A 22,147-nucleotide genomic window follows, 5' to 3' on the forward strand; every position below is an offset into this window, starting at 1 on the left:
CTCATTCTTAAATCCTCTAATCACATTTTATGAAAACCAAGTTTCCTGTATTAACCAGGTAAGAAAGATAAAATATAATCTTGGTGAGATCAAGAGACAAAATTTGAGAGCTATAATCAACGTAGGTAAGAAAATAAGTATAAATGAAGTTGGAATAAAATGGGATTGTTGACATTGATTGATTCTATTTTCTTATCCTTATTTTTGCCAATTCACTGAACTCATATATTATGTTTAGTAGCAGTATCTTGAGAACTAAAAAATACAGAGATAATATGTGTAACTGAATCTAGGGTGTACACATTATACATGTAGTAACAGTAATGTGACTAAACAAATACTGGGTAAAGGGCTAGGGAGAATCTATGTTTAACCCTAACAAAAATCTCCTTTCTTAAATTCTTGAAGAACACGTTATTTTATTTTGATTGAGGGGAAATAAAATGGGCAAACGATGAAATAAGCTCTATACCAGTTACATATGAATCTACGAGGTAAACGATTACTCTCCAAATGATTAAAATAACAAATATTCCAAATGATTAAAATCATTCCAAATGATTAAAATAACAAATATTCAGTAAAAAGGCAAAATCAATCTACCATATTATTGTCTTTAGATATCTGTCATATTTAAAGCAAACTACTAATCTCTATTTTATTGAAATCGAAGCTCAAAACCTGGTATCATATAATTATGATCTAAAAACAAATTTTTGGTATCCTTTTTACGTGGTTTCACTAAATCCATATTGGTCTTCTTGGCTTAAACTTGGGAAACTGCCTGAACATTTATTGTTAGTGGGAGAAAGTATCTGGAGTTCGTGTGCAAGTAACAGTTTTGTATTTTTGTTGTCTTTTTTTTTTCCTTCCTTCCTTCCTTCCTTCCTTCCTTCCTTCCTTCCTTCCTTCCTTCCTTCCTTCTTTCCTTTCTTCCTTCCTTCCTCCCTCCCTCCCTCCCTCCCTCCCTCCCTCCCTCCCTCCCTCCCTTCCTTCCTTCCTTCCTTCCTTCCTTCCTTCCTTCTTTCTTTTTTATTGGTTTTGCATTACAAAACAATGCAATAGTTAGACATTTCACCCTTCACAAACTCATAACTCCTCCTCCCCCAATCTGTTGCCCCTCTGATATATATATCTAATCTAGCATGTCATTAGTCTGAGTTAGATCACCACATTGGTTTAGCCTTGAGTGCTCCCAATAAATCACTGTGATATGTTTAGAATCATTAAGGTTAACCCTTGGACATGAGGTATGATCATCCACACCCCCCCCCCCCAACACTATCCCATAACTATGTTGCTCATACCTAGTAGGGAATAGATACCCTGAATTTTGGAAACTAATCATAGTGGCTGTTATTTGTATATTCCTTACAGCAATACATTTGTCTATAAGTATCATAAGTTTTATAATAAAAATAAGGAGTGGGGAAAATTAAGAGCATCTAAATCTATCTATCCATCTGTCTTTCAACCTGCCTATCCATTTTTCTATTGATCAGTAAGAATATCAGTCTATTGATCTATCTGTCTAAATAGGCAGTAGTATGTCCAACTAATTCTAATTCAATTTAAAAAAACCCAGGCTACATTTTAAAATCCTATTTTACCTCTTTAATAATTTCATGAAATTTAGTGTTGAGATACAATTTAATATTCTTTATGTTGCAGGTTGAAATGTCATCCATAAGTGTCCTTTGTCTAGAAAGCATGTTTTTAGATCAGACTCATATTTTGAATATTGGGGTTGTTTACATTAAAATTCGAATTTTTGACTTCTTTGGAAAAATAAAGATAGGAACATGCAAAAATAGTAAGCTCACTATTCCACGTGAAAACATTCCTTTTTGGTGCTCAGTAGATATGCCCTTTAAACAGATATGAACCCTCCGTTTTACTTCAGTTGCAAGAGTTTCTTATTGCTATCCACTGGGTCCAGTTTTATCTTTTAACACATTGGTGTGATTTATGTAAGAATCTGAAGAACTCTGATCTAATACAAGATCTCACTTAATAAATACAATCTCTTCCTTAAAGTTGAATAACAGATTGATTGATTCATTTATTCATTCACTGAGAAAATATTTATTAGATAACTTCTTGCCATGTACTCTATACAGATTCTGAAAGAGAGGATTCTATTCTAGTGTTCTTGGTATTTAATTAGAAGATATCACAAAGGAAACCCATGTAAATAATTTGTTCAAAAGTATATCATTACAGAGCAAAGATTTAAACCCAGGAATTTTGACTCTAGAGTCCATGCTTTTAACCAGTACTTTAATCTCTCTCTCTCTCTTTCCCTCTCTATTTCTATCATCTATCTTTCTCTATGTTTTCCATTCTCTCTCTGTATCTGTTTTAGGGAGTGAAACAGTTGAGATGTAAAATAATTGCTGGACATTTTTTAAAGCTCAAAAATGAATCATTCTATGTAATTGAATGCTTTGCTTCCAGCAGTGTTCAGGAGCTTCCATTATGTAGGGTGGATGGCATCTGTGATGAAGGAATTTGTTTTCTGTTGGGGTATACAGTAGACAAACAAAGAGAAATGGATGAGGGGAAAGCTGGCAACAGAATTGTTGGATTTTTGGACAATACTATTCAAATTGCATAGTAAAAGAAATGCATGGAAAGAAACCATTTTAAAGAAAATTGTGAGTCAAAATACTGGAAAAGTAGGAGCACTGGGAATTGAGTACACTGTAAAAATAAGAAGGAAGGAAAACAGTTTGATTTAAAGCATGGAAAAATATGCAAAATTCATATTGTAGCCATGGCTATAGAAGCTATAATCATTGAAATGGAAGAGGTAAGTTACTATAGAGTGAGAGTGCCAAACTACTTAGAATTAAGGTTTCTATTGGGGGCTGTTTGATTTAAAAAAAAAAAAAATCAAAAAAAAAAAAATCAGTTATGTAAATTCCTCACAACCAAAGCAATTTGTTTCACTGACAGAATATTCTATGTATCCATTGGATGATTTAATATCTGATTCTGTAAATCTGTAACTTCACCCATTGGTACACCTTTTACTGATTACAAAAACAAACAAAAAGTCTGCATTTTAGCATTTTATTCCTTTGTGTGAAAGTTTTAAAGGTAGATAGTGGGTATTTCTTTAATTTTGCTTTGCATTATGAGAAGTACCACAAAGTCTGACAGTTAAGTTTGAGAACTGATTGCAATGCTGTTGCTAACCATTTTTTATACGAGAGGGATTATTCATTATGAATTTGTACCAACTGAACAAACAGTTAACCAAGTTTACTGTTTGGTAGTGCTGAAAAGGCTGCGTGAAAAAGTTAGACAACCTGAACTTTTCGCCAACAATTCCTGGTTCTTGCATCACGACAATGCACAAGCTCATGAGGGAGTTTTTAGCCAGTAAACAAATAACTGTATTAGAACACCCTCCCTACTTACCTGACCTGGCCCCCAGTAACATCTCTCTTTACCTGAAGATAAAGGAAATAATGAAAGGAAGACATTTTGATGATATTCAGGACATCGAGGGTAATACTAAGATAGCTCTGATGGCCATTCCAGAAAAAGAGTTCCAAAATTGCTTTGAAGGGTGGACTAGCTATTGGCATCAGTGCATAGCTTCCCATGGGGAGTACTTCAAAGGTGACTGTAGTGATTTTCAGCAATGAGGTATGTGACACTTTTTCTATGATTAGTTCATGAAATTCATTGTTCTGTGGACCTCATACACATATTTGTTCTTGTCTAGGTTTGGTGTTATGATTAACACAATGGAGGGTAACATGTTGATGTGGGTAAAGTAAAGAACTTGAATACAGACAAAGTTGACTTTAAAAATGTGTTGTGTGATTGATCTTAACCTCTTTCAGCCTCAGCTTCCTCATTGTTATATGAAGATGATTATTATTGTAGATACTATTGATTGTCTAACCAATAGCAACCCTAAATCCCTTATTTCTAGCTAAAAGAACCAGTTCCCCACAACAGAGTTTAAACATATTAAAATTTTATTTTACTAGACTCCCTTGTGTTTGCAGTTTGGCTATATGACCCAATCATGGACAGTTATTTTGAGAGAGCTGTGTGGTGGAAGGCTTTTGGAAAAGATGTTCCTCATGATAAAAGAGAAATAATACTGTCTTTATTTCCTTTATGCTGTGGACAATGCCTTGGGAGGCTTTGATGTTGAATATTTCTGTGTTATATGAAAAACAGAGAGATAATATTGATGATTACCAAGGATGGAAAGTTGAGAATAACCCAGAAATATCTGCCTCCAGACATAGTGTTAACTGAAATAATTGTACGTCTAATTGAAATTCACTTTTAATGCAATATTTTATTACTTGCAACCAGGTATTCTAAATTATGAAATTATTTACCTGAAAAGAAATGTAAAGTATACTGGAAGTGCAATTGATATTAATTATTTTTAAATGATTTTTAATCAATTTGTGTAATGCTGATTTAAATACAAACTACAAATGTAGCCTATGTGCAATACAATACAACTCACCATCTCATCAAGAGCTTCACTTCTATTAATTAAATGAGCAATTAATAGATTAATTAATAGATTACTTAATAGATTGGTTACTTACTAGATTAATCATTTACTCTATAATTAAATTAAATGATTGATATGGCTTTTAAAGAAATCGTAATGTAATGTTTGCTGATAGGATAGTTGCTCACCAGGATAGAAAATATATAAAAACCTCTCTATTGAGGTTAACAGAAAAGGTCAAGTGGAAAAGTGGTTATATTTATATGAATTTAGAAGAGAAAGATACATTTTCAATCAAACAGTAAGAGTTTTGATAAAAAAGTAAGGCGATCAATAATAGGTAGACAGACCTTATGTTAAGTGTTTTTATCACACACACAAAAAAGGACAAGGAACTTTGGAGGAAAAGAAAGTAAAAATAAATCTAGATAACTCTAATTTAAAAATAACTGCAATGTGCTATTTCTCTTCATTTAAAAAAATTAACATAATCTTACTCATTCAAAATAATGGCTACGTATTTTCATATACTATTAATTGACAAATAAAGATAAGAGAAAAATGCATCATTGTTCACTTATCACTATTTAATATACGATTACATTTGTACTATTTGCCTTGAAGATTAAATCCTTTTCTTTCTTTTTAAACATCTCATCCTACATTTTAAGCACAAACTTAAGAAGCAATTAATAGTGACACCTTTTACTCCACAGCTTTGAAGTGGAAAATTAGAATATGGCTAGAGGCTCTGTGCAACATAACAACCTTTTTAATGCTCCAGCTTGAACTATAGATCTTTTGGCGGGCAGAATAAATGAGCAATTTGGGGGCCTCTAGCCCACTTCTAGGAAGATGATAGGCTAATCATTTCAGGGAAAATGTCAGAGTGTTTTCCCAGAAGATATTGGTAACAACACAGTACAGCTGCAAATATAAATGCCTCCATTCTTCCAGCTATGAGTTTAGCCCTGAGAGTCAGTTTTACCTCGTTCCTCAAAATGGACCATGCCTCTATTAAGCTGGCAGATATTATACAATCCAGTCCATAAAGGTGAAGGTGCTACTTCCCTTAAACATTAAGCTCTTGCCTACATTGAAAGTTTGTAATTGTAAATTGTTGATATTGATAAGTAAAATATCTCCTAGGATAGTACATATTCCTCATATTAGTACCTAGTAAAAACAAGTGAGAGAAAGTATACTCCCAAGGAAATTTGGGAAAACTGAGTTCCCATATTTTTTTTAAATGTCTCTAAGGGTTTTATTTGAGAGTTCAGGAAATAAAAAGTGTCTGGTCACTTGATCAGTTCTTAAAGGTATTTCATTGGTATTACTTCCCAGGCTATTTTAACCACTCATTTAGAAAACAGGCATAGAAAATATCATTTGGAATAAATTCCAATTATTGTAGAGTGTTCCACATTCCAAATATTCTTGACCTCTCAAATTCTTAGCCTCATTAAATTTACCTCCTTCCGCTGTTAAACAGCAGTGGAGTCATCTGCTGAGTCATTACAATAGGGTATTAACAACAACAATAATGATAAAATATTGATGTGCTTTCAAAGTTCCTGTAATGAAAGCTGAATTTTAAACTTTATGTCTAATCTCTTTCTGTTGGTATATATGAGCTCCTGGCCTCTAAATGGCCTTTAGAGTAATCAGTAACACACTTCAAAATTTACTAGCAACTTGATAACATGTTTAATTAAGTGAAGTAAAACTGTAATGAAATAATGCACCTAAAGAAAAAGTAGTGTCATCATTTTGTAGGTGTTACATTCCTTTACTGAAATCAATTCCAATTTATATTCTTTTTGTTATAATGTATCACTTTCTTTAAAGGACAAATGTTTAGCTGCCTGTAAAAATGGTATCACACACTTCTATTCACAACAGAGTTCTAGCTAAGGGGATTAGTAATTCTGAGAAATAATGCTCAGATTTGGGGTGGTACTTCTGTGTGGGTTCACAGTATTTGTTCTGATTATTGAAAATATTGACAAATAGATGTTCTCTTTTCTCTTTTGAGAAATGCAGAAAAACCTTATCTTCCACAATACATATTAATAGCGGAAAACCAGATGTCGGTGAGAGCGTTGCTATTACTAAAAACCAGGATAATGGGCAAAATATACGCATGTACTCCAGCATTCACTCTTTTAGAAATGCTGCAGCTGTTTTTGATGGGTTGTTGAGGTTCAATCTGGAAAGAACATACAATTTACTTTTCCAATGACTAAAACTATCATAAACTGTGTGAAACATAAATAAAAGTTACAAATTATGTCATTTGCAATATGCTTGGGTACTTGGGTACTTGATGACACTGATGTCATTAGAACAAGTAATTTGTTAATATTAAAGAGATTTCACATTACCTAGCCAACTACCTGGTAACTTAAAAGAAATTATAAAGGATTACTTCATATTGATCTGAGAGTCAAAGAATGACTCTGAGGAAAGAAATTTAAGACCCAAGCAATGACGGCAGACAAAACAGCAGGCTGAAGTGAGTTCAAACCAGATGAAATAATCTGAAAAAAATCACTCTGGTCACTATATGGATGGTAAATCAGTGTGGGTAGGTGTCTCTTAGAGAAGAGAATGAGCAGAAAGATTTATGAGATGTCCAGTTAGGGATATGTTATAATGTTTGAAGCACAGAACTCTAGAGGCTTTGGATTAAGGTGTGGCAATAGACACATAGAAGGGTAGTAGTCCTGAGTTATAATTTCAAGATATGGAAGATTGAAATGTCACATTGATTCCAAGCTCTGGCTAAAATAACTGTAGGTTTGTAGGTACCCTAGGCCAAAATGTAAAATGACAGATAGAGATTCCAAGAGGTAAGGAATACCCAGAGTTAAATCTTAAGCTCAAGATGCTTATAATATATCTGAAAGAAGAGATGAATAGAGGATATGGGAATCGATCCATGACTAAATTCTCTTAATAATGAATATGTATGATCTGTATGAAGAGTCCTAAAAGAGACTGAAAGAGAAATGTAAATGCATTGCTATTTGAAGAAAAATGCCTCTAGTTATTTTCAAATGCAAAATCTCCATTCATCAATTACTGTTGTGATTATTGCTTGAGAATGTGAATATTTTAGGTACAATATTTTTTTGCTGTGTACAATGCACACTTTTTTTTTGGCCCAAATTTGTGAAGGAAAAATAAGGATGCACATTATACATGGGTAGTACTAATTGTGTTTTTATATAAATATTTTTAGTTATTTTATTTATGCTTCTGAGTTAAAAGTGTAACTCTAGAAAACATTAATGATATCCATATGCAAAATAATACCCTGGAATGTGATAATCGGTTTTGTTGAACTTGCAACGAATTTGCAACGATGAAGAGTTCTTGGCCCCCTTTGATGTGTAAATATCATAAATTTGTTACCGGTAGATAAAATTTATTGTACTTGTATCTGTTATGCGTTTTTTAACTATTCATTACATAAAATTTTTTGTATCATAGTATGTTAAAAACAAATGCTAAATTTCCTTTCAATACAAAAAACAAGTACCTAAATGTAATCAAATAAAAATTAAATTAAAAAATTAAAACAATTTTTTTTCCCCTGAATATTTGGGCCAAAATCTTGGTTGCATATTATACATGGCAAGATACAGTAACTTTACAGCAAAGGCAATTGCATGTTATAGTTTTCATCTTCTCATTTTTGAGAATTATCTTTCCATTGCCTTTTCATATAAGTTACAGGTTAGTAGAAATATAACATCTGGAGTGCATACAGTTTCCTCTTATGATTTTGTGTATATTGTCCTATTACTTGAATGTTTTGACACAGGAGGGAAATTTATAGATTACATTGATTAAATTGAATATTTTTTCAGGCAATTTGTCCTACTTACACATTTTGAAAATATTGTCCTAATAGTTTAAATAACACTTTACTCACAGTATCTTGATGTTAATTTCTGATCATTATTAATTTTGGGTTTATATGAATCTTCTTAAAGTGAAATCTTTAATCTAATTTTATGTTTAGGAACATTTCTTCAATTATTGCTTCAGGACCATTTGTTCTATATTATTGGACATATTTCATTCATGTTGTAAATGATTGTGACATATTTTCTGTTATATTCTCTCTACTCTCTTTTTAAAAAATGTTCCTATAGTCTCAAAATATTCTCAAAATAGTCTCTATATTTTTAACAAGGGTTTCTATTTTAAGTTTTTTTTCAATTATTTTAACTAATAATTACTTTTATTTCATTGATTTTTAAATTCATAATATTTTTAGTTGAGTATGTTTTATGTAGGATTTCTGAGAAATTTGTTTCTGTTTCATGAAGAAAATATTTTCAGAATAATTACTTCTGAGCCCTGTATGCTTGAAATGTCTTCTAATATAATGCATACTTTTTCATTGATCCAAAATGTTATTTTTCTATTTGATTTAGCCTCATATGCACATTGTTACATTGCATGAATTTAGATACTGACTTTCATCTCCTACCCAGTTTCTCCTTTTATTTTTTTTTCCAGAAAAGAGGTTAACAGCTTAATCTGGGACACACACACACTGCTCTCTAGCTTGGCTGTGTGCCACTCATTGACAGAGGGACAGAGTTAGAAACGTAAACTGGGTTCTAAAATAAGTTCTATTAGGCAGTGAGCTCCCCAAATTTTAGGGATCAAACAGGGCAAGAGCACAAACTTCTGCAACTACAGGGAGTTTAATGTATCTTACCACATTTACAGAGATAAGATACAGTGAAATATATAGGTGATATGTTATAGAAATGTACACTTGAAACCTACATAATTTTACTCACCAATGTCATTCCAATAAATTTGATAAAAATTAAAACAATAAAGAGCTAAGATAAAAGAGAATGTGAAACAAAGAACTGCATCTGATAAAAGCAAAAAGAAAAGTGGATCACTTCTTGATACAATATTGTTTGCATATGTGTTCTTTATTTCCTGTTTTTATAGACCCATGCCTCAACCTCTCTGCATCTGTCTGTTTACCTTTCAATGGAATAATGACTAAAAGCACATAAGATGCGTGTTAGGTTCCTACTTCATCGTTTACTCTAGGATCATCAGGAAAAAATTTAATATCTCTTAACCTCATTTTTTTTCCACCTGTAATAGAGAATAAAAACTCTATTTCCATCCTAAATATAAGGAGAGGCTTTGATGAAATATTTATAGAAATTATTTAGCTCAGTAACATCAATAAATAAGTTAATACTATGATTACTAACTAAAAAACAATAATGTGATAATATTCTAAAACAAGCATTGTAACGAATTTTCAAAATGTCAGATGTTAGTTTAGAGGTTTAGTTAAACTTGATTAAATGCATTCTTATGCTTCAAAAGAGTAGTATTAATCCATATGTTAAGTGTAAAGGCTGATTATAAATTTTTATATGCATACATATATACATATATGGTATGAAAATAATTATGTAAATAAAAATGTAAACCTATATATAGAATGACAGACTAAAAGGAAATATACCATGAAAACCACTGAATAAAGAGGATATAAGTCATCTGTCTTTTATCTGCTTTTGCGTACTTCCTTAATTTTTTTTCATAATGTTAAACATTATGAATTAGAGTAAACATAAAAGAAGGTCCTGGAAGATTTCACTCACTTGCTATCATTTCATATATTTCAGAATTTTTTTATGTAATAACATGTTTCTACAAACTGATTCTGTTAGAAATATGCTTAATACTGCTCAGATTTAGGTAGCTAACAACGAGTGGATGAAGTGTCCATTCTTTATTTCATGGGGTCTTAAATCTTTTGATAAAAGTAGATTTTAGAGATTTGCTAGAACAAATCTCAAATAATGAGAAAAGTGCAACAGACAGTTGGAGCTAATCACACTTCAGACTCCAGGTTGAAAATAGATTGCACAAGGATCCACAGACAAAACATAGACACAAAAAACAAGGGAAGGTGAAATGAGTTCTGCAGGTTCTCTGACAATTTGGCCAATTCAGAGACTCTTTGGAAAACTGTTCAATTCTTCACAAGTTATTTACATAAAGACAATTCCATAGAGTATCTCTTTATTCAAATTGATTATGCAGCATGCATTCCAATATTACTGAATATCTTAATTTGGACATTATCAGCACAGTTATGTACTATAGTGTCTGACATTTTTATTTTTCACTGTCATGGCTATAAATAATGGAGTATATTTATAAGGCTAGAGTGAGAAATGTGTAGATTATTTGTAACTAAATTCCATAGTTTGGAGAGTCATTCATCCTTAACTACATTGATCATTTATTAAGAGTATGATCATGACTTTTTGCTGATCTCAGAAAAACCTAAAAACTTATTTCCCCAAAGCCAAATAATATATGACAGTGGTATTTTCTTTGTCCTGTATTAATGTTAAGAAAAACTGGAAATAGCAAATTAAGCACATTAGGAGAGTAATGAAAAAGCTTGCAATTTATCACCTGCTAAGGGATGTCTCCACACTTTCCATCTAATACAAGGTATACATTAATGAGACAACCAATAATTCATATAACTGTGCTTTTCTTTTTATTTCAGAAAACATGGAACAATCAAATATTTAAACTACGAGGGAGTTTAAAGTTAATTTGATCTCCCATTGTCATTCTACCTGTTTATGAAAAAGTAGCCCAAAGAGAAAAGTATTTGCTAAGTCAGCAGGTAATTAACCTCTTGACTGTAGGGTTACTCAGGCCTTCTGGCTGCCAGTCAATGAGTAGTCTCTGGTGTGTATGTACATGTAGGTGTGTGTTCTTTAATATGCATAATTTTTCTCCTTTTATTTGTTTGTTTTGGCATCCTGATTGACAGACTCATAAATAATATAAAGTTCCATTCTGTTTTGTTTCAGAATGGATACTTTTATTGCTAATAAAAATTTAATAATTCTCTTACCTAATGACATCTCTTTCTGTAACTACAATCTGAAGTAACTTTCCATGATATTTAGTTATGTAGTTTACAGATTGTGAGTTTATCTGAAAGGTATTCAAAATATGTATTCATTAATATACTGACAGGCAAATTATTTGTGAGTCTAAAATTGGTAGTCTAAGTCAAGTGGATTACATATTCCATAGAATGGAAACTCATAGCTGCAGAGATCCTAAAAGGTCCAACTCTCTCTGAGGCTAGAAAGATTGAGATTTTCTTAGGATTGCATAGTTTGTAATGACTACCTCTCAAACAGAACTTATGCAACCTGTTTACCTATACATTTTGCTTCTTACTGTGCAAAGTGAACTTTCATATTCCTGGAGCATGCAGGATAATAAGTGAGAGGGAATTCCTCAAATATTCATACAAGATTAGGGCTGGAAGTGAGATTAATGTATCCTTATATTTATTCAATACATATTTTTGAATACATAGTGCTATGTATCAGGCTCATTTCTGTGCTCTGAGGACACAAAGATACAAAGGATACGATCTCTACCCTACAAGCAACAATATGTTTATTAGAAAAGGCACACATGCAAACAGATATTTAAAGCAAAGTTGAATAAGTATTTTTAAAAAGGTATTGAAAAAGTTTTTTTTTTAAGACTACAGAGAAAGGAATGATCAATATAGGCATCACAGAGGATAAAAAATATTTCAGCTTCTACATATTCTAAATAAAAAAAGTAAGTCTTCTAAAGGCTATACAGATGATATAAGATTGTGCCAAAGAGACAATGGGTAAGGTAATATTAGGCAAAAAGAAAAACATAGTCAAAGTTGAAAAACCTTGAGAGAGTATGACACACTTGAGAAATGAATAGAAATGAAATGTAACTAGAACCTTCTGAAATCATCTGGTATGATAGTGACATAATTTGGAACAGACTGTCTGCAGCCACACATGCCAGTTTGAGGAGTATAGACTACTTAATACAGTTTTTAATAACAGTTAAGTGATAGGATAAGTAAGTTTTCCTAGATTTATTTACTCAGATTTACTCAGAACTCTTAGTTTAAATGTTACTATGGTTTACATTAAGCTTATAAGGGCTTTTCAGAGGTCTGAGATTTTAATTATGCCCACTGCTCCCTGTGGATTTCTTCTTTTCCTCAAAGTGAGTCTAAAATTGGTAGTCTAAATCAAGTGGATTACATATTCCATAGAATGGAAACTCATAGCTGCAGAGATCCTAAAAGGTCCAACTCTCTCTGAGGCTAGAAAGATTGTGATATGCTAGACCATATCTGCGTACACCCATGAGACCACGCTTCCCATAAAATGAAGGGACATTGCTGTTTTAATATTTCATTGACTTACTCAGCTATTCTGGTTCAAAGACGCTCTACTCAGACTTGCAAACCTGACCAAGATCTTCCCAAAGGAATGTGCCGGCCATATGCATGACTTAAGGGATAGTGATACACTTTCCTGAAGTAGATATTTCACCTAATGATGCCATCCATCTATATATTATACAAATAGTCTCCACTTTCCTATTTGGGTAAGTGCTAAAAAAACACTTGAAAGATTCTACCTAAGGGTTATTTCCCCCTTACTTTTAACTTAGCTGTGTTCCATGATACTCTGTAGAATTACAAGCATTTTTCCAAAAATAATAAATCAGGGTGACATTTAGGCTGTTTTCTTATTAAGTTATTAAGTTTTTCTAATTGTTTCTTAGTGATTTTGGGCACACACAAACACACACAAATGTAAACGGACAAACAAAAATTATAAACTTGAAAACAGTGAAGGAAACATATCCAGGGCAAATGAATAGGTGTTTTATAGAGTATTTTGGCTTTTTTCCCCCCAGATTTTTATGATGCAAACATTGTAATGTAAATGTAAAAGAAAGCACAAAGCTCTAAGAGCATTTTAGAAGACCGAAAAATGGAGAAAGACATGAAAAGGGAAGAGAGAAGATCTTTTTTCTAGATGCAAACTGCAATAGATATATCAGACTAGATTGCCTTGTTTTGATTCTTCTCTTTGTTTTTGGTAATCCCTATAGCAAATGAGTGGTTCACTCATTGTAATTAATTGTAAAAATTAATAATAATGATTTGAATCAGCAATCTAACTCAATTAGCTGATGCTATACATATCATTCATTCGTTATCTGTTTTACTGCATTTTCCAAGAAATTAAATAATGGGCTGTTTTGGTGCCATGATGCTGCTTATTTATGTATTCTTCGATTCTTTCTTGTATTTATCTTACAAGCAGATACTCAGTGCCCGGCACTATACCAAATATTACATGTGAAAAACAATAAAACAAAGTATTTGCCCTCAAGTATTGCCCAGCATGATGGGAAAAATACTGCATTGGCATATAAATTTGGTGCACCTTTTCATATTCCCACCACTTCCCATTTTCTGGGTTGGTATCCACCTTCTCCCAGTTTACCCTCCTCTTTCACATTTCCATGAAACAACACACGATGGTCAGATGATTTAACCCAGAAATGGGATGTGTTTTCTCAGCATGTGGTGAACTTAGACCAAAGAGAAAAAGAGGTAGGAAAGATCCACCTAAATCTCCCCGACTGTGGAGGACTATTTCCAGTAGTGCTTCTCTCAACCCATCCTAAACCCTGAGTAGTGGTCTACCTGTTGTGTCTCATCACTGCTTCATTTGAAATGGTAAACAGAACAATAGGACTTGCCTTGCATTGTATCACATCTTCTGTTGCTGTAGTACCTCTTTTCCCCTCATTCTTATCACTCTGGGCTTGCACCTCCTAATTATTCTCACATTAATCCTTCTGTCTTATGCTATTCCTAGTGAACCTGGGCTAATACCCACATGGAAGCAAAGGGATTCTAAAGTGCTAAATAATTACTATAAAAATAGAAAGATAATTAACAAGTTGAAAACCTAATAGTAATAACATTAGCACTTATTAAGTATCTTTTATATGCTGAATACTTTAAATTTACTGTTTGTAACTTTTAAAATGACCCTGCAAGGGAAATATTGTTTATATTAGAAGTTTTATGAAAATGCAGGTCAAATAAGTAAACCTGATAAGGTCATGCAGCTAATATTGGTAGAATGAGGTTCAAAACTGGGGTTTCTTGTGCCCACAGACCATGTTCTTTTGTCCAATGTTTAAGAGATCAGGGAAGGCTTCCCTGAGGATGTAGCTTTAATATAGAGCTAAGGAGTTCATAAGACAAAAAATAAAAAGAAGACTTTCCAATCTGAGAAAATAGTATAAGCAAAGAACATGTATTATGTGTCAGAACCTGAGCACCCAAATAATAAGGCATGGGTTTCTTTCTGTTTTCAACTCCATTTGCAACTTAAGCACTTCTACTGACCACTCTACTACAAGCAACATATTTCAGTAAAGGAAAAAAAAAACAAGGATCGAAAAAAAAAAAAAAAAAAAGAATAAACAATGGCTTACCGCTGATTTCTTAAACTTTTGCTCAATGTTTATTTTAATTTTCCTAATAAAACAAGAGCACTTACAAAAATGTGACCCAGGAAAATTATGTAATCTTCAAAGTTATCAAGTTTCTCCCTAGATTTAGAACTGCTCTGTAATATGGACAGTGACCTCACGGTCCAGGGGTAAAAAGAAGAGTATGTTTTTTCTGGGAAAGCCAAGGTCACTGCTTAGAAGGCATTTACATGCTGATGAGTGATCTGTAGATTGCTAAGCCAGGAAAGTCTCAGAATCTTCAATGCTTGAATAAATAAATAAATGAATAAATAACAAGAGTCATAGGCAATGATTTAGAAAAAAATGAAACTGGGGAGAATGAAGTAGGGCAAGTATGGAATTAAACTAAGGGTAAATGAATGAAAAAGGGAGATAAAGGAACCCTTGGTAAAGCCATTCTTTGCTTAAAATTTACTTATTGCATTAATTTTTATTTTGTACTTATTTTTGGAGTGGAAGAATACTTGTTTTCAAGTGTTTTCTATCATGTAATGACATAGCAAGTACCCTGACTTTCTCTCCTTTGGTATCTTATATTTTAATGTCGTTATCTTAGTGGACCTTGTTGATATGCAAATCCATTATTCATAAAACATAATACAGTAGCACCTCGGTTTTCGAACATCTCCATTGACGAACATTTCGGTTTACGAACACCGTAAATTTTTTGGATCTATGGTATGATTAGATAGTAAAATTTATGCTAAATTTGCAACTTTAGGGGTTGATTTTAAAATTCTGGAATAGATTAATCCATTTTGCATTACTTTATATAGGGAAACCATGCCTTGGTTTTCAAACATTTCAGAACTCAAACGGACTTCCGGAAGGGATTACATTTGATAACCGAGGTACCAACCTAGTAGTTTATTAACATCTAATACCGTATTATTTTTATCAGATAAAGTATAGTCACCTATGGACTCTCAGAGCTCAGAGAAGGGTAAGCTGTAATTGTTATGTGAGTGTGGTTGGGTAGGAGAAGTCTAATGAGAGCAGACAAAGGTTGGCAGATACAGAAGCTGCTGGTGGAAGGCAGATTTGCAAAGTCAGCAAGCTGTACAAAAGTTTGAAGTGTCTGGGAATAGAATAACTGGGCATACAGAGAATGTGGAAGGCATCACTCCTTGGGCTGTTCAAGTTATTGTTGGCATAGTGCTTTGTATAAAGACATAATAGAAGTTAAAAAGAGGAAAGGAAGACAGTCCTCCGCGTTGTTGCTTCCAGTGTTCTGCAAATATTACATTTTAGATTTTTGACTTTGGACAAGTCTCTAACCCTCATCTTTCATTCTCTCACCTGAAAAAATGGAAACGCAATAGTTTATATACATTAAGGCAAAGTACTGGAATAGCTAATTCTCAGTTCTCTAACTCACTGAAAGTTATTGGAAAGAATATGAAAAAAACAGAGAACTGAATGTGAAAGAACACATATTTGAAGGTCTGACATCTAAGTTTGCAAACTTGTCATCGTGCACTTACATTGGCAGCACTGTACAAACAGCTCGATAAGATTTCATAACCTTGGCATATCAGTGTCTCACAGCTGTGTTCTTATCCATGTGTGATGGTGTCTTGCTGAGTAGCGTTCATTCTTATTGTGTGTTTTTGTGTGCCATCACGAGAAAGTCTGAGCTTGAATTAGAGCAATAAACATTAAATTTATTGTTAAACTTGGCAAGAGTAGAAGTGAAATCAGGGACATGTTAGTCCAAGTTTATGGGGATAATGCCATGAAGAAAAAAGCAGTGTACAAATGGATTAAACGTTTTTCTGAGGGGAGAGAATGCGTCACTGATGAAGAGAGGTCAGGGAGGCCAGTAACAAGCAACTGAAGAAAACATTGCAAAAACCCATCAAATTGTGTGTCAAAATCATCAGCTGACTGTGAGAAGCACAGCAGACCAAGTAAACACCAATAGAGAAACAGTTAGGAAAATCTTAACTGAAAATCTTGGTATGAGAAAGGTGTGGGCAAAATTGGTCGCGAAGGAGCTCTTGCATCACAAAAATGCACCAGCTTGCACGCCACTGTCTGTGAGGGAGTTTTTAGCCAGTAAAGAAATAACTGTACTGGAACACCATCCCTACTCATCTAATCTGGCCCCCAATGACTTCTTTCTTTACCCGATGATAAAGGAAATATTGAAAGGAAGATATTTTGATACATTCAGGACATCAAGTGTAATATGAAGAGAGCCCTGATGGCCATTACAGAAAAAGAATTCCAAAATTGCTTTGAAGGGTGGACTAGGCACTGGCATTGGTGCATAGCTTCCCAAGGGAACTACATTGAAGGTGATTATAGTGATATTCAGCAGTGACGAATGTAGCACTTTTTCTGTGTTTAGTTCACAAACTTAATCATCAGTCCTTGTATGGATGTGGATGTGAATCGTGCCTCTAATTTTCCCGCTGAGTTAGTCAGGAAAAGTTATTAAAATGTCTTTTGATATTAGGAACTAACCCAACAGCTACAGAAGATGGGAGATTAAACCTAAAAAGAAAGCCAGAGCTTAACAATAACTGTATTAGGATGCTCTTTTTAAAATAATCTTTCAATGTATAAAACATATTTTTTTTCTACCCATGACATTAATTTTATTAATTTTTATCCTTCTAGAACTTGCAGTTTGACAAATGATCTCATAGTCTTCCTGACTTCCCCTTTTGTCTTTTTTTTTCTACATTTATGTAGTTTTTATTTTCTCCTATCATGTTGAAAATTCATTATAGGTAAACTTGCATACCTTTTTACCAAGATATAATAGAACTACAAAAATTGTACGTTAGCTTCTTGGATAATTCTAAACCGATGCCCTGTTGTCAACCAGTACCAGGCAGATGCAGTTTTGTGGATTCTGCCACTGAACAAGTCACAGCAGGCTTACCAAGCCAAGAAAGAACACCAGGGAATGTTCTGAGCAACAGTTACTGATCCATGACTCTTACCACATTTTAACTCAGTCCCTCTCTGTCACCACCATGACTAATGACATATTTGCATAATGTCATCCCTGAAATTCCAAGTAACTGTCCCCACATCTAGATTTATAGCTATCTTTGATCCCTTAATTCAGCCACCCCAGTTCTGTATGATTAAACCTAGTTTTTGATGGTGATGAATGACTGATATTGTAAGATCTAATCACTGATACTCTTGGTAGTTTAGGTAAAATCTTGGGTAATTAATCATACAGGAAATGAAGGGTAGTAAAGGATCTAATGAGGAAGGGACAAAATCAATTTACATTTTAGAAAGATCTCTTTTGGAACCATGAAAAGCATCAATTGAATGTGGGGGGGTGGTGGTTAAAAAGCAAAGATACCAGTTATATGGCTTTTATACTAATACAGGTGAAGAACTAATAGAACACTATGTTGAGGAAATTAGAAGGGAAGTAATCAAGATTAACCAAGACATATATAAGTGGTAAAATCAACTTGAATTCCAGTTTAATTAAATATGAGTAGTAAGGGAAAAAAGTGAGCTAAGGATGAACCCCAGGTTTCTGGATTGAGACACTTGGTAAATAGGAAACAATCCTAATTTAAACAAAATATAAGTTTAATGTATAAGAAAAGTGATGTTTCTATGGATAGTAAAAAATAGTTGACAGCATCATGGAATCCAAGAATGGAAAGGGTGGCAGGATAGAGGAGTTTCATACTTACATAGAGTTTATGCATATGAGACATTACAGGAAGATCAAGTAAGGTGAGGACTAAACATTTCTGATTACATTTCTGTTGATATACACATTTACCTTTCTTTGAATATTTAGTTTAATAACTGGTTTCTAGATCACTGGAATAAAACAGAAAACTTTGAGGTAATGACATGTGATCTATTTTCATAAATCAGCTTTTTCCCAAATAATACAAACAGCAACAGATTGCAACTTTTGTATTAATTTTGATTTTCCAATGGCTTCTGAAGGAAAAGGAAACTGACCTTGCATCAGTTTTTCATTTATCTTCCAGCTCAAATGTATGTATGTATGTATGTATGTATATGCATTTATTTGTGCTTAACTTATTCATTCAATCACAAAAATTAGTAATAAAGTAATAGCAACACCAGGATGAGTGTATATTTGGGTCTTGGATTATATTTTTCAATTCCAAAGAGGTTCAGTCTTCCATGTGGCCTGTAATATCAGACGAGGCTGGTCACTACACTTTAGTTTTAGTTTCTCCACTTGATTCAACCCACTCCACTGTCTCTGGAATCCTGTCCTATATCCAGTCCACTTCCTGAAATCATGGTATAAGTAAAGTGAAGCTTAGCACCCCTCTAAAACCCAATGTGTTATTAGGGGGATAGCTGGATAACTGTTTTTTGAAATAGATTGAACCTCCACAAGGCGTTATGTTGCTCTGTACAAAGCTTTTATTCATACTTGTATCAAGTATACGTAAACATATTTCCCAAGTAGACTTTAACTCAATCCTCATAAAACCATGCCGTTTTTACAGTAACTACCCTTTCAATCTTTGAATTCCTCTAAAATCCTTTTGCTTAGACCTCTGACAAAGTCTCCTCTGAATTCTGAAAACCTACTTCATTAGAATCTCTCCAAGATATACCTGCATCTAGAAAACAGTTGGGCTCCTAGAAAATGTCTCTGAGAGAAAAATACCAGGTATTCCCAATATCCATCTAAGTTTTCTGCCATAATAAGATGGTGTGGCTAGTGCCTGGATGCCCAGAAGATAGACACCATTTCCAAGTCTCCCTTCAGTTTGATATGGTCTTGTGAATAACTTCTGACCCATTCAATAAAAATGGAAGGATTTGTGGCAACTCCCAGAAACCTTTAAAAGAAAGTCATGAAATCTATCTTTTTTTTTTTTCATCACTACCTTGATCCTGCTAGCTGGGATGCAGCTGCTATCATTCTGGAATACAAAGGTGAAGACAACATTCTGTAGTTAGTGGAACAGTGAGCTGAAAAGAATCTTGCTCTCTAACAGCCTTGTGGTACAGAACTGCTCTCTGAAATCTAAAAGCTTTACTATTTTCCTTATTTATATGAGAAGAAATAAACCATGGTATTCTTTTTATTATGCTACTTATTGGCTATTTTGTTATAATTAGCCATATTAAAATACCTTTTGCAAGAATGCAACTATTTTTCCTCTCTGTCTAAATACATTATGGATCAGATCTATGTCAGTTACATCATAGACCCATATGTTTTTAAATACAAAGTAAAATGCATGACAAATCTAGACTTAACAGAATTACCCAATCTAAATGCAAATTGCTTGTCAACAAACATACAAAAGGATAAGCAAATCCAAAAATAAGCAAATTTATTGATCATCAAATGATTTTGGTAATTACCAAAAATTTTAAGATTTCTAAATAAATGTCTTTAAAATAACATTTTAATCTAATGATCAATGAGATTTTAATTTTAAAATAAAAATATTTCTCATATCAAACCTAATATGTTCTCTGCATATTCATTTGGCATGTAATTACTTTGAATAATACATTAAAACTAAAATAATTTGTAGAACCTACACTACTTCAACTTATTAACTGAAGCCTAGAGAAAACAAAATAATTATAACCGAGAGGCTAGACTATTCTCCTTCACTCTTAATTTTCTTATGAGCATATAAATTTGTTTTACATTGATATGCGAGGTCTGACAATTAAGTTCGCGAACTTGCCACCATGCTTTTATATTGGCAGCACTGTACAAGCGGCTCGGTAAGGTTTCATAACTTTGGTATATCAGTGTCTCACAGCTGTGTTCTTATCTATGTTTGCTAGTGTCTTGCCGAGTGGCATTCATTATTGTTGCGTGTTTTTGTGTGCCATCGCGCGAATGTCTGAGCCTGAATTAGAGCAACAAACAAACATCAGATTTCTTGTTAAACTTGGCAAGAGTGGAAATGAAATCAGGGACATGTTAGTCCAAGTTTATAGAGATAATGCCATGAAGAAAATGGCAGTGTATAATGGAATAAACGTTCTTCTGAGGGGAGAGAATGCATCACTGATGAAGAGAGGTCAGGGAGGCCAGTAACAAGCAGAACTAAGGAAAACATTGCAAAAACTCATCGAATTGTGCATCAAAATTGTTGGCTGACTGTGAGAAGCACAGCAGACCAAGTAAACATCAGTGCAGAAACAGTTAGGAAAATCTTAACTGAAAATCTTGGCATGAGAAAGGTGTGTGCAAAAATGGTCCTGAAGGAGCTCACTGAGGAACAAAAGCAAAGCGAGTTTTTAGCCAGTAAACAAATAACTGTATTGGAACACCCTCCCTGTTCAGCTGATCTGGCCCCCAATGATTTCATTCTTTGCCCAAACGTAAAGAAAATATTGAAAGGTAGACATTTTGATGACATTCAGGACATTAAGAGTAATACGAGGACAGCTCTGATATCCATTCCAGAAGAAGAGTTCCAACATTCCTTTGAAGGGTGGACTAGGTGCTGACATCAGTCCATAGCTTTCCAAGGGGAGTACTGCGAAGGTGACTGTAGTGATATTCAGTAATGAGGTTTGTAGCACTTTTTCTAGGGTGTGTTTGCTAATGAAATTGTCAGACCTCGTATTTAGCACACTTTTAGCATATAAGTTTTATTTAGTAAATGAGATATTCCATTTTCACCTTCTTGGAGCTGTGATGAAAGCCTCGCCCACAAACTACTGAGGGCATTTTAAAAAGGATCTGAGTAGAGAGATTAGTAATTTCAGGCCTTCGGAACATTTTTTTTAATGTAATCAGGGATTATAATTTCTTCTTTTTCTTATTACAGTTTATTGGGGTGACAATTGTTACTAAAGTTACATAAATTTCAGGTATACAATTCTGTATAACAACCTCTATAAATCATCCTTAAAAGAGGACATTGCCCTAGCCCACAATGTCCTTAGCAGGTAATTTGACAAAAAGAAGAAATTTGCCTTTAAGTGGAAAATTTTAAATATTTTGCAGTTGAAATACTGTGGAAGTGAAAGGAAGGATAGAATTTATGGGAAAAGAAGAGAAAATGTTGCAATTAACCTGGCTGGCTTAATGGGCATTGACTTCTGCATGTCCACAGGGCCTTGCTCTCAGACAGAACCTCTGCTTGGTTCAAGACTTGCTATTTGCCTTGTTTAACAAGATTTACATTTTCATTTTTCAATAGGCCCCACAATCTATGTAGCCAGTGTACCATCAAGAAAATGTATGTG

Source organism: Rhinolophus sinicus, linkage group LG05, assembly GCF_036562045.2.
Source record: "Rhinolophus sinicus isolate RSC01 linkage group LG05, ASM3656204v1, whole genome shotgun sequence".
NCBI classification, from domain to species: Eukaryota; Metazoa; Chordata; class Mammalia; order Chiroptera; family Rhinolophidae; genus Rhinolophus; species Rhinolophus sinicus.